The following is an 11,245-nucleotide window of genomic DNA, read 5'->3' as shown; positions in this document are numbered from 1 at the left end:
CTCAGGAGACTTTTTCAGCTTCTTGCTTTCCCCCGATGAGCAGAGAGGGGCCATCCAATTTGCATTGGATGCTGGTTTTTTGCTGAAGAGTTCCTTCCAGTAGAAACCAGACAGGAAATATTCCCAGAGCCTGTTTATTTGGGTGTGGAGACAGCAAGTCCAGGAGACAGGCTGATGTCTCTGAAAGACCCACATTCACCACGCCTGCTTCCTTCTATAATTTATTTCTGCCCAAGGAGTCTAGGCCACCCTCCAAAATATATACCAGATATCTGGGATTGCAGTTGAAAAACCCACTACTTGCCTTGAGTAGGCCTTGTTGGAAATAAAGGAACAAACAGTCCTGGCTTGGGTCTCTTGACAGTTTAGGAGTAAGTAAAAGAATTATTTCTCTGACCAAAAATTGAAAAAGGATTACTCAAAGGGGATTAATCTATCGGACTTCTAAGCCATCATTAAAATTCTGCTGTAAAAGGATACTGAGCGACATGGAAAATGCCCATAGTATATTTCTAAAGGGGGGAAAAAAGCAGTTATAAACCAGAACTTATGGGGCAGGAAGTAACAGGTATATGGGTATGCGTGAATGTGGGGGTCTGTATAGACTAGGGATAAGTCAAAATACTAACAATAGTTACTTTGGGTGCTGAGATTATGGTGGTTTTTTTCCTCTTTGGTTTTCTAGGCCTTCTCCATAAAATATACATCGTATTTAAAGGTAAACATTTTATTGAAGGATAACATGCACAGAAATGTGCCCAAACTGCAAGTAGACCGCTCTCTGATTCTTCATAAAATTTAAATCTGGCCCTGCTACTAATACCTAAATAAAGCAAGCAGAAAGTCCCCAGTGCCCCAGAAGCCTCTTGAGCCCTGTCCTCGTCACTATTCCTTAAAAAGAAAACCACCACTGTAGCTTTGCAAGATGTCAACTCAGCCTGGCTCAACCGTTTCCCAGAATTCCCTTCCCTGTATTCTTTGGCTTATGGTGAGGCACCAGATTCCCCTGAAAAATACCCACAGCATCAAAGCAGGAGGCCGTGAGAGATTGATCAGGGTTCTGGTGTGTGCTCATGGGTTCTAGCTTATTTTCCTCCTCTTTCACTTCATTTCCGTCTTCTCTTCCCCATGGCTGACCCAAGGACCTCAGACCTGAAGACCACAGCCTTACAGAGACTGCTCAACTAGTTTTCACTATTGATTGAGGTCAGATCCCTGCAGTAACCCTTCTAATACGTGTATGTGTCTGCACATGTGTATATCTCATAATTGCTTTGCTTCTCTGGTTGAACCCTGTCTGATGACAGAATTAGAGGGTGGATGGTGGCCCGTCTTCAAGATGGCTCTCAGCGGATGGTCCTCACTTGTTGGTGTTCACATCCTGTGTATTCCCCTCTTATAATGAGCAGGACTGACCGGTCACTAACAAGATGTTCTGGAAACGGACTTCCAAGATTAGGTCATAAAACATATCACAGCTTCTACTTCTACTTCTCTGTCTGCTTTCTTGCTTTGGAAGAAGCCAGCCGCCATGTCGTGAAGACATTCCGTCAGTCCTACGAAGAGGTCCACCCTGAGCCGACCCACTCAGCTAACCCACTCCCAGATTCCTGACCCACAGAAACTATAGGAGATAATAAATGTTGTCATTTTGAGTTGCTAAATTTTGGGGTAATTAGTTACAGAGCATTACACCCACAGAATTCTGAGGAGGTGCAATAGGTTTATTTAAGGCCCCTAAGATTTGGGGTGGTTACCCACAACAGATGTAAAAAACCTTTCTAAAATCCTGACAGTCATGCTATAAGTCTGAATCAGTTAGGGGGTATTCTGCTGTATGTAGCAGCACTGGGAACAAATTGGGCTATATTTTTTCTCACATAATAAGAAATCGAGAGGTAGATGGTTCCAGGATGGGCTCAGTGGCTCACCACTAGGTATGGGTCCAGCGTCTTTGCAATTCCCTCGGCCTTCTCAGTTATAAGTTGGCTAGAGTCGCTGCAAGCATCACATCTTCCCAGCACACTTTGAAAACAGAGATGGGGGCTTTGTGGAAAGATAGCCCTCGCATGCCTTCCTTTTATCACACGAGGAAACTCACTCTCAGGTGTCCCCTAGACGACTCCCCCTTAATGTTTCATTGGCCTGAATTGGGCCATAAGGTTATCCTTAGAATGGCAGACCCACTCTCTCTGACATGAAGGGGACACCACCAGATTCTTGACCCAAACTGGGTTCTGTCAGCAAAGAACAGTTTGGAAAGATGGCTCTTGGGTAGACAACTAGTAGGGTTTGCCACAAACTCCATGACAAAATCTGACTTCCAGACCTTCCCCCTCAATTGCCAAAGGACTTCTGTGGCTGTGTCTTAGCTTTTATTTAAACTCCTGGCAGTGTACAAGGTTGGGTTCTATCTCTTTGGAACACCAATCACTGTAATTTGGGTAGTTTGTTATTTATCAATGCCTGTATCTCTTGCTAGACCACACATCTCATGATTCAGGCCTAAGGATGCACAGGGGTCTCTCGGAAGTTCATTCTCCTGCCCTGCTCTGCCTTGCTTGTCCTGTCCCCCTATTTCTTTTTCTTTATTTTTCTTTTTCTCTCTCTCTTTCTTTCTTTCTTTCTTTCTTTCTTTCTTTCTTTCTTTCTTTCTTTCTTTCTTTCTTTCTTTCTTTCTTTTGAGAGAGAGAGAGCTGGGGTGGGCAGAAAGAGAGGGAGGAGAGAGAGATAGGGAGAATCCCAAGCAGGCTCTGCGCTGTCAGCACAGAGCCCAATGTGGGGCTCAAACTCAGGAACTGTGAGGTTATAACCTGAGCCAAAATCAAGAGCCAGACACTTAACTGACTGAGCCACCCCCTTTCCCCCTATTTCTGATCAATAGGAATCATTGTGAGAAGTAAACTTTTCAGTTTCCCACTGAATTTTATTTGTAAATCTGTCCCAGGAATGTTCAGTTGACTTGTTGGGCATAACTATTTAATAAAGCAAGATGCTGGGTGTATAGCAAATGGAATATTCCACTGTTAATGAGAAGTCCCATAACAGGGAAATTGGATTTCTCCTTTACTTTATATAACTGACAAGCCTTGATTAAATATTAATTGGACTCTCCTAGAAACAGGGCCTGAGTTTAGTGATATAATTGTGGCTCATGTTCATAACTTAGGAGTCACACTCCTTAACTGCTTCCTCTGGAATAATAGTGTCATTTCTCCAAGGCTCATCAAGTCAAAGAGAATAGATAGAGAAGGGGACGTGTGTCAGACCTGGTTTGCTGGACTGGATGGAGGCCACGGCTTAGTTTGACAGGAGTATTGTCCCTGTCCACATCTCTCTTTCAGATTTGTCCATTTATGAATATCGGTCGGGTCCTGCTATGTACCAGGAAGTGTTCTAGGTGCAAAGATATAACAGTAAACCACACAGACAAAATCTCTGCCTGCATAGAGCTTAAATTCTAATGTTTTCTGACCTACACTTTTGAGAACCATTACATGTATTCTCAATTAATGCTCACAACTACCTGTGAGATATAATTTATTATCTCCCGTGATGGACACAAACTGATTTTTTTTTCCCCTCTGCCTCCGTGTTTTTCTTCTCCTAGTTATAAAATCTCAGCTGTAAGAAACGAATTGTGCTTTGGGTGGAGATGAACAGTTCCCATTTCAGTGTTCCGGAGGTGGACCAGTAAACCAGATATGACCAACCAGAACATCTTATCTCCAGACCAGAGTTCTCTCTAGGGCTTAACCACTGGAGCTATCAGCGAGACTTGATTTCCCCCTTTTGAGATTGCTAAAGAGATGGTCACTGGCCAAAAAATATTCACATGCTATCTATGCATCCACACAGACACCTAACACACACACACACACACACACACACACACACACACGAGAGAGAGAGAGAGAGAGAGAGAGAGAGAGAGAGAGAGAGAGAGAGAGGGAGAGAACCAGTCTATCGACATCTTATGAGGTTCTGTTATTTGTGCTAAAGTCAAATGTCTTTCAGAACCGACCTGCTTTTTACTGTTTATCTCTCCCATTTTCCTCCCTTTCCCTCTCTTCGCTCTCTGATTTTCAGCAAATATTTATTGAATACTGTCTAACTTCTTATTGCATAGAATTGTCTAAATTTTATGTAACATATTACCACAATCTTAAGAGCCTTGTTTATTACAAACCTAAGCTTATTCTCTCAGTCTTCATGGGTCGGGAGTCAGGGCTCAGCTGGTCCTCTGCTCAGGGGACTCTATCAAGGCATCAGCTGGGTTATGTTCTCATCTGCAAGCTTGCTTGGGGAAGCATCGCAGGTTGTTGGCAGAATTTGCTTCCTTGGAGCTGTGTGACTGAGGTCCCATTTCAGTGCCGTTGGCCAGGGGCCGCTTTTGGCTCCTCAAGGCCACCCCCAGCTCTTAGCTCTGTGGCCCCTCACAGGCACCTTCACGCCATGGTCATTACTTCCTCAAAGCCCGCAAAGGAGACTGTTTTGCTCCAGTTTGCTAAGATGGAGTCTCATACAATGTAACCTGACGTAGGGAACGACGTCATCATGTTTGCCATATCCCATTGGTTAGAAACAAGTCACAAGTTTTGCCTCCGCTCAAGGGGATGGAATTATGCAAAGGCGTGATTCATTGGGGGTCACCAATGAGTACATCTGCCGCAGTACTACCTTACGTAGCAGGCGCTGGGCACCACACCAGGGCATACCGGAGTGCAAAAGAGATACGGCTCCTTCCTGCTTGGAGCTTACTTTCTTATAAATTCGGAGTTTGTAAATTATATAAGCCAATGAAATGCTGCCTCTTCCCCAGTTTGCTTTGTTTTTCCCCTTAAGCTAGTTTGAGGTTTCGGCAGCAGAAAGAATCCTAGCCGACACAACTCCATTTTGTAGATGGGACAAATCTGCAGGTGGTAGGATCCTGTCCTGGGGCTCTTTCTCGGGGCCCCGAGTCATGGAATGGGGTAGGACTTTGGGGTGAAGTGTGGGGGTTGACACTGGTTTGGCTCCACTGTTTACAAACCATCTGACCTCAGACACTTGACCTTTTTGAGCCCCAGTTTTCTGATCTCCGAAATGAACATAGTACCTGTGCATTATAGGCCTATCTTGGATGGTTCAGCTGTGACAATGTTCTGAGAATAGCTGCAAACCTAGGTAAATATTGCTGATGTACTTGGAGACCAGCATCGAGATCACACCACTGGGGAATGTTTCTGTACCAGTTGGCGGCTTACCTGGACCTTCCCAAAGGAACCGTCCTGAGAGGAAGCACTCTGACTTTTCTGAGCATCTTTGCTTCTCTGGCTCTTGACACACACACAACATGCTAAGTGAATGCTGATTAATCTTCCCCGGATCTTGTGTGTTCTTTCATCAAAGCATTCACGGGAGACAGAATAATGGCCCCCCAAAGATGCCCTGATCCCTGGAAGCTGGGAATATATGAAGTTACATGGTAGAAAGGCCTTTCCAAATGTGTTAAGGGTCTTGAGATGGGGAGATTGTCTTGGGTTATCTGGGAGGCCAGGGTAATCACAGGGTCATTATAAAGAGAGAGGCAGAAGGATCAGAGGTGGAGGGAAGGAGATGTGATAATAGACGCAGGGGCCTCAGTGATGCTATGGCCAGGAGGCCATGGAATGTGGGCGGCCTCTAGAAGCTGAGAAAGACAAGGAACACATTCTTCTCTAGAGCTTCCAGAAGGAACGCAGCCCTGCTGACACGTTGATTTTGGCCGGTAACGCTCTTTTACGAACTTCTGACCTCCAGAACTATACAATAATAGATTTGTGTTGTTTTAAGCTGCTAAATTTGTGGTCGTTTTTTATAGCAGTAATTGGAAATTAATACAAGGCTAGTCTGATAACAGTATTATTTGACATGTGTGGCTGCAGTGTGGGCAGGAATCAGCTGCTATCAGCACAGCAGAACCAGTCTGTAAGTATTTGAGAATTTTGCAAGGTCACTGTCACACTCTCAATAGCATGGAGTTGACCATGTTGGAATTATTTACAGAAGTCAGCAGCTATAAGTTATAGCTTAAAAAAGTTCTGGAGAGCTGATTTGCCAGCATACCACTGCGGGCAGGTTTCTGTGTGTGATGGGGAGTGTGGGGGGACCTGGTCTAAGTGGAGAGAGATGTATGTGATGTATGGTGATTCCAGAGAACACCAAGGCCCATGACGGCGGGGGCCACATCTTGGCCATCTCTGAAGCTGCTTCTTCCCTATGCTTTGCACATTGTACGTTCCCAAAATATTCATGAAATAAAAATTTGGAACATGTTATCCTTTAATGACTGGCCCAGACTGGGATCAATACCCCAATCTTGCCGTCATGCGTACTCTTGTCTGACCAACCATCCGGGGCACCTCGAAACAGTAGAAAACCATGGGATTTGAAATCAGCGAGAACCTGAATTTGAGACACTGCCTTGTCACTGATTAGTTACGTGACCCTGCAAAAGTAGCCTTTGTGAAGTCGAATTTCCTCATCAGCAAGATGGAAGTTATGCTTGCACACTGTTGCATGAAGGTCAAACACAATAATGGATGTGGAGGGAGTTTGTCAACTCTGAAATGCCATATAGAAGGGCCCCTGGGTGGCTCAGTTGGTTGAGCGTCTGATTCTTCGTTTTGGCTCAGGTCATGATCCCAGGGTCATGGGATCCAGCCCCACTTTCGGCTATGCACTGAGTGTGGAGCCTGCTTAAAGTTTTTCTTTCTCTCCTTCTGCCCCTTTTCCCCGTTCATGTGGTCTCTCTTGCTAAAAAAAATTAATAAAATAAAATACCGTATAGATAGAGATCATTATCATGTCGAAAACTGGGTAAGAGCCTCATGATCTAAAACTGTGGTTTCCCACTTAGGGTGGTGTGTGTGTGTGTGTGTGTGTGTGTGTGTGTGTGTGTGTGCACGTGTGTGTGTGTTTGAGAGAATACATAAGAAATATTTGTGGAGTTTTAATAAATACATTTACAGTGAGGGAGCCCACCTGAGGCTTTCTGAATATGAAATTCAAGGGCCCTTCCGGAAGGGGACAGGCAGAGTGTCCAAAAAAGCCCCACGGGTGATTCCAATTTACACTCCCTGTTGCATGGAGAGAAGATGGGGGTGAGTTTTCAGAGGTATCTGCACAAGACCTTGAGTAAGTCACTTCCTCGCCCTGCCTCCGGAGCTCCGTTTCACCATTGGTAATGACTGGACTTAACGAAATGATTGCTAGGGTTTCTCCCAGAAAATAAGAGGCTTATTTACCTGGTGAGCCCGGCAAAGTACGTGACAGCACACAGGTGCTTGACAAAGGTCTGCTGGATACTTCAGTGACTGAGAAAAAGGAGGGGAGGCAAAGGGAAACTAGCAGCATGTCTTTGACTGACCACCAGGTGGCAGGAGCATCATGCTAAGTCCAAGCTCTGCTGCCTGGCTGCCCTCCAGGGGTAGGGGTGGTTGACCACCCCCTTCCTTGGCCTCGAACGTCTTTCTAGGGTAAGGTTTGTCATGAAACTATGGCCGGGGGAGTTGCAGGAAGCAAGGGGGCCTCTTTCACAAAAAGCCTCACACTGAGACTACGAATTTCACAAGAGGCCTCACAAATGAATTTATCTCCGTTGTCATAAAAATATACAGATTGGATAGAAAAAAAAGACTTTCAGGCCACTCTAGATCTCTATATTTTTTAAATTTAACATTTCTTATATTCTTTGGACAGTCTCAACAACACGAGTGGCAAGTTTCTCCCCACTTCCTTACCTCCCCTCCCCCCCCCCCCCCCCCCCCCCAAGAACTGCACATTCACCCCTGCCCTTCAGAGCCAGGTGTGGAAAGGGCCTCAGGATTGAAGCGATCCTGGACTAAGCCTCAGAGCTCATGCCCATTGCAGGAGGGGCCGGGCACCTAAGTGGGGTTTTTCCAAATGCACCAGAATCACCTGGGGCTGGTGTGTATAGAAATGCCGATTCCTGGGAATCACCAGACTGCGAATCGGATTCCCCGGAAGTGCTTTAGTCTGGCCGGCAACCAGCTGCACGTGATTCCCACGTACATCCCAAGTGTGAGAACCACTCTGTTGGGCTATCTCAGGAACCTTTCTGGGGCTCCCATGGGTCCAGAGATGCTCCAGTCACCTCCAGCTTCACACACATGCTCACACACCGACAACACACACACACACAGACACACACACACACACACACACACACACAGGTTGTTTTATGGTTTCTTTTTTTCTGGATTATATGCACGATGATGCATGGTCATTGTACAAATCTATGGATTATAAAAGCAAATAACACAGGAAACAGAAATCCTCTGTAATGTTGTAGATCAGAAAGATCTACGATGTTAGTAGTTGGTATTTCACTGCTTTCAATCTTGACCCCTTCACTATTTAGGTATAAAAATAAAGCAGGTTTTTTTCCCCCCTGACAAGCTTCATAGAAGCAAATATGATGCCTACCCCTAAAGAGAGACTTTCAAAGATGTGTAACAGAAATCTATGATGCAGGTTATCACATTAGCGGATGTTCCTGAAAAACGCTCCAGAGTCCAAGTTCAAGGACATCTTCTTGGGACAAGTTTTTCTGCTATATAATGAGGCTTAAAGTTTGTGACGTATATATTTGCCCTTGTGCTCTTTCGAGATTTCCTTCCTTTACTAAGGCTGAGGTTGCCTTGTTATGCCCATGAGTTGATGGTGTTTGAGCCCTTCCTTCAGCCAAGTGCTGAACTAAGTGCTTTATGTACATAATCTCATTTAATTCTCCTGGCAACTCAGTGGCCAGCAGCCATTAGTATCCTCCTTCTATGTATAAGGAATGTGATTACGGGGCACCTGGGTGGCTCAGTCGGTTAAACATCCAACTTCGGCTCAGGTCATGATCTCACAGTTCGTGAGTTCGAGCCCCGCGTCGGGCTCTGTGCTGACAGCTCAGAGCCTGGAGCCTGTTTCAGATTCTGTGTCTCCCCCCTCTCTGCCCCTCCCCCACTTCTGCTCTGTCTCCCTGTGTCTCAAAAATAAATAAACATTTTTTAAAGATTTGTTTAAAATAAAGAAGGAATGTGATTACAATTTCATGAGGTGATCACAGGACTGGCCTGAGGGCCCACAGGTAGTGAAGTTGTGACAGGGCCAGGATTTCTGAAATTGAAGTAGCCTGTCTTTGCAGCCACACTCTTGGTCGCTACATTAATGGGGCCATCCAACTGTTTTCATTGCTTGCCCAAGAGAACCTTTGTAGGCATTTGCTCTTTGTCTTAAGGAAGAACCAACTGTGCTTTGCTCATTCTCTAGGATTTCCCATTTAATTCTCTCAACAATGGTGCAAGGAGGGTGCTCTTATTCGAGTTTTGCAGAAAAGGAACCGGTAGCTGGAGAGCGAGACAGGTACAGTTCTAAGCAATGATTCCTCTGAACCCTCCCCCTGTGATGCCCTCCCCCCTAGTAGCCACACCTTTGTATAATCTCCTGTCTTTGAATGTGGGCAGATCTTGTGATTCCCTTTCAATTAATGCAGCAAATGACAAAGGTGAAGGGATTTTGCAGATGTGATTGGGGTCCTTGAGCAGTTGATTTTGAGCTAATAGGAAGATGACCCTGTGTGGGCCTGGCTGAATCAGGTGAGTCTATAAAAGAGGGTCCAGGCCTTCCATCGAGCTAGAAATACTATTCTCCTGGTCTTGAAGAAATACGCTGTCATGTGAGAGGGCGTATGAACATGTAAGTGTGGTAAAGGGCCCTGGGATCCAGAGGGAGGACAGCCTGCTGATGACCTTGATTATACCCCTGTGAAGCCTACGCAAAGTGATGTCCAGAATTCTGTTCCATGAAAACGATGAAATAATAAATGTGTATTGTTTTGAGTCCCTAAATTTATAGTGATTTTTTTTTATGCAGATTGGTCTTCCCTGCCTTATACACTAGACCCAGTACTGCAGGTTCAGCCCACAGGTGCTCCTTAGTTCCGAATGACAATTGCCTGTGGGATTCTTCGGTATCTTTCTGGAATTCATACGCCACCACCCTCCCACCCCTAAAAAGTTCGGAAATGATTGGGCATGTGGATTTTTCTGGAAGACCCCAGAAGATCTAGGTTCCACTGGTGTCGTTGAGCCCTGTGGCCCTATAGTTAAGCCACACGCCTTCTAAGCCAGAGGTGGTGGGTTTGGTCTCAGCCATATTTATGGTTTCCACCCTCAGCAAATAAAAATACAACCTGGGTGCCCAGTTGCACTTGTATTCCAGGTCAAGGACAAGTAATATTTTAGTATAAGTCTATCGCATGTCATATTTGGGACATACTTATGCTAAAAAGCTATTCGTGCCTGAAATTCAGTGTTAAGTGGGCATCCTGTATTTCAGCCGGCCGCCCACCAGCAAGGTGCCCCTTTTATTTCCCGAGAGGCAGCACAGGTTAGTGGCTGATGAGGGTCGAGCCCATGGACTCTGGCGGCAGGCTCGGATGTGAATCCTGGCACCACGCAGCTGGCTGTGGAATCAGAGTGAGTTATTTCACATCTCCTTGCCTCGGTTTCCTCATCTGCAAAATGAGTGCATATAGTGAGAGGAGGAAGTGAAATAATCCATGCAGAGTGCTTTTCGGGGGCTTGCCTTGGTAAGCAATCCATAAATATTAGTGGGGACGGTGCTGGGAATCCCTAAGGGTGTTCCCAGCACCAGAGCAAAATACTCGGTGGGTAGGGCCGTGGTTTCCATCCCAGCACTCTTTGGTACCAATAAATCGGAGCCCTTTCAGAGTACTGGGATCACTTTGGGGGACCGTTTGGGGATGGCGTTTCAATTTGGGGACTGCAGATGCTTGGCAGCAAGTGATAAGCTACAGAAGTGGCTGACAGATGGTTTCTCTCTCCATCTGAGTTTCCTAGTGTGGAGGAAACAAAACTTCTGTCGATGATTCATTGTTGAAGCCAGCTTTAGCCAGCATTTAAATAGAAACGGCTGGCTGTAGAAAACACCGTCACCACCCAGAAGTGAGATCCGTTTCAGAACTGTGGTGCGCAAAGTGCATTTCTTGGAGACGAAACCAGGGTATTCAATTATATACACTGGCATGTCTTCGTGTCTTCACAACAAAGTCAGGCTGTCCTGGCCGCCCGCCTCCGTCTCTTCCAGCCACCCTGCAGATCAAAGCTTTGTTTGCTTGAGAGCATTTTTCCCTCAAGCTGGATGTTCACACCGTTGGGCCACATACATTAAGAGCAGTGCCCTTTAAATC

The sequence above is a fragment of the Neofelis nebulosa genome, chromosome 17, assembly GCF_028018385.1.
Source record: "Neofelis nebulosa isolate mNeoNeb1 chromosome 17, mNeoNeb1.pri, whole genome shotgun sequence".
Classification (NCBI taxonomy): Eukaryota; Metazoa; Chordata; class Mammalia; order Carnivora; family Felidae; genus Neofelis; species Neofelis nebulosa.
This window is presented reverse-complemented; position numbering follows the sequence as displayed.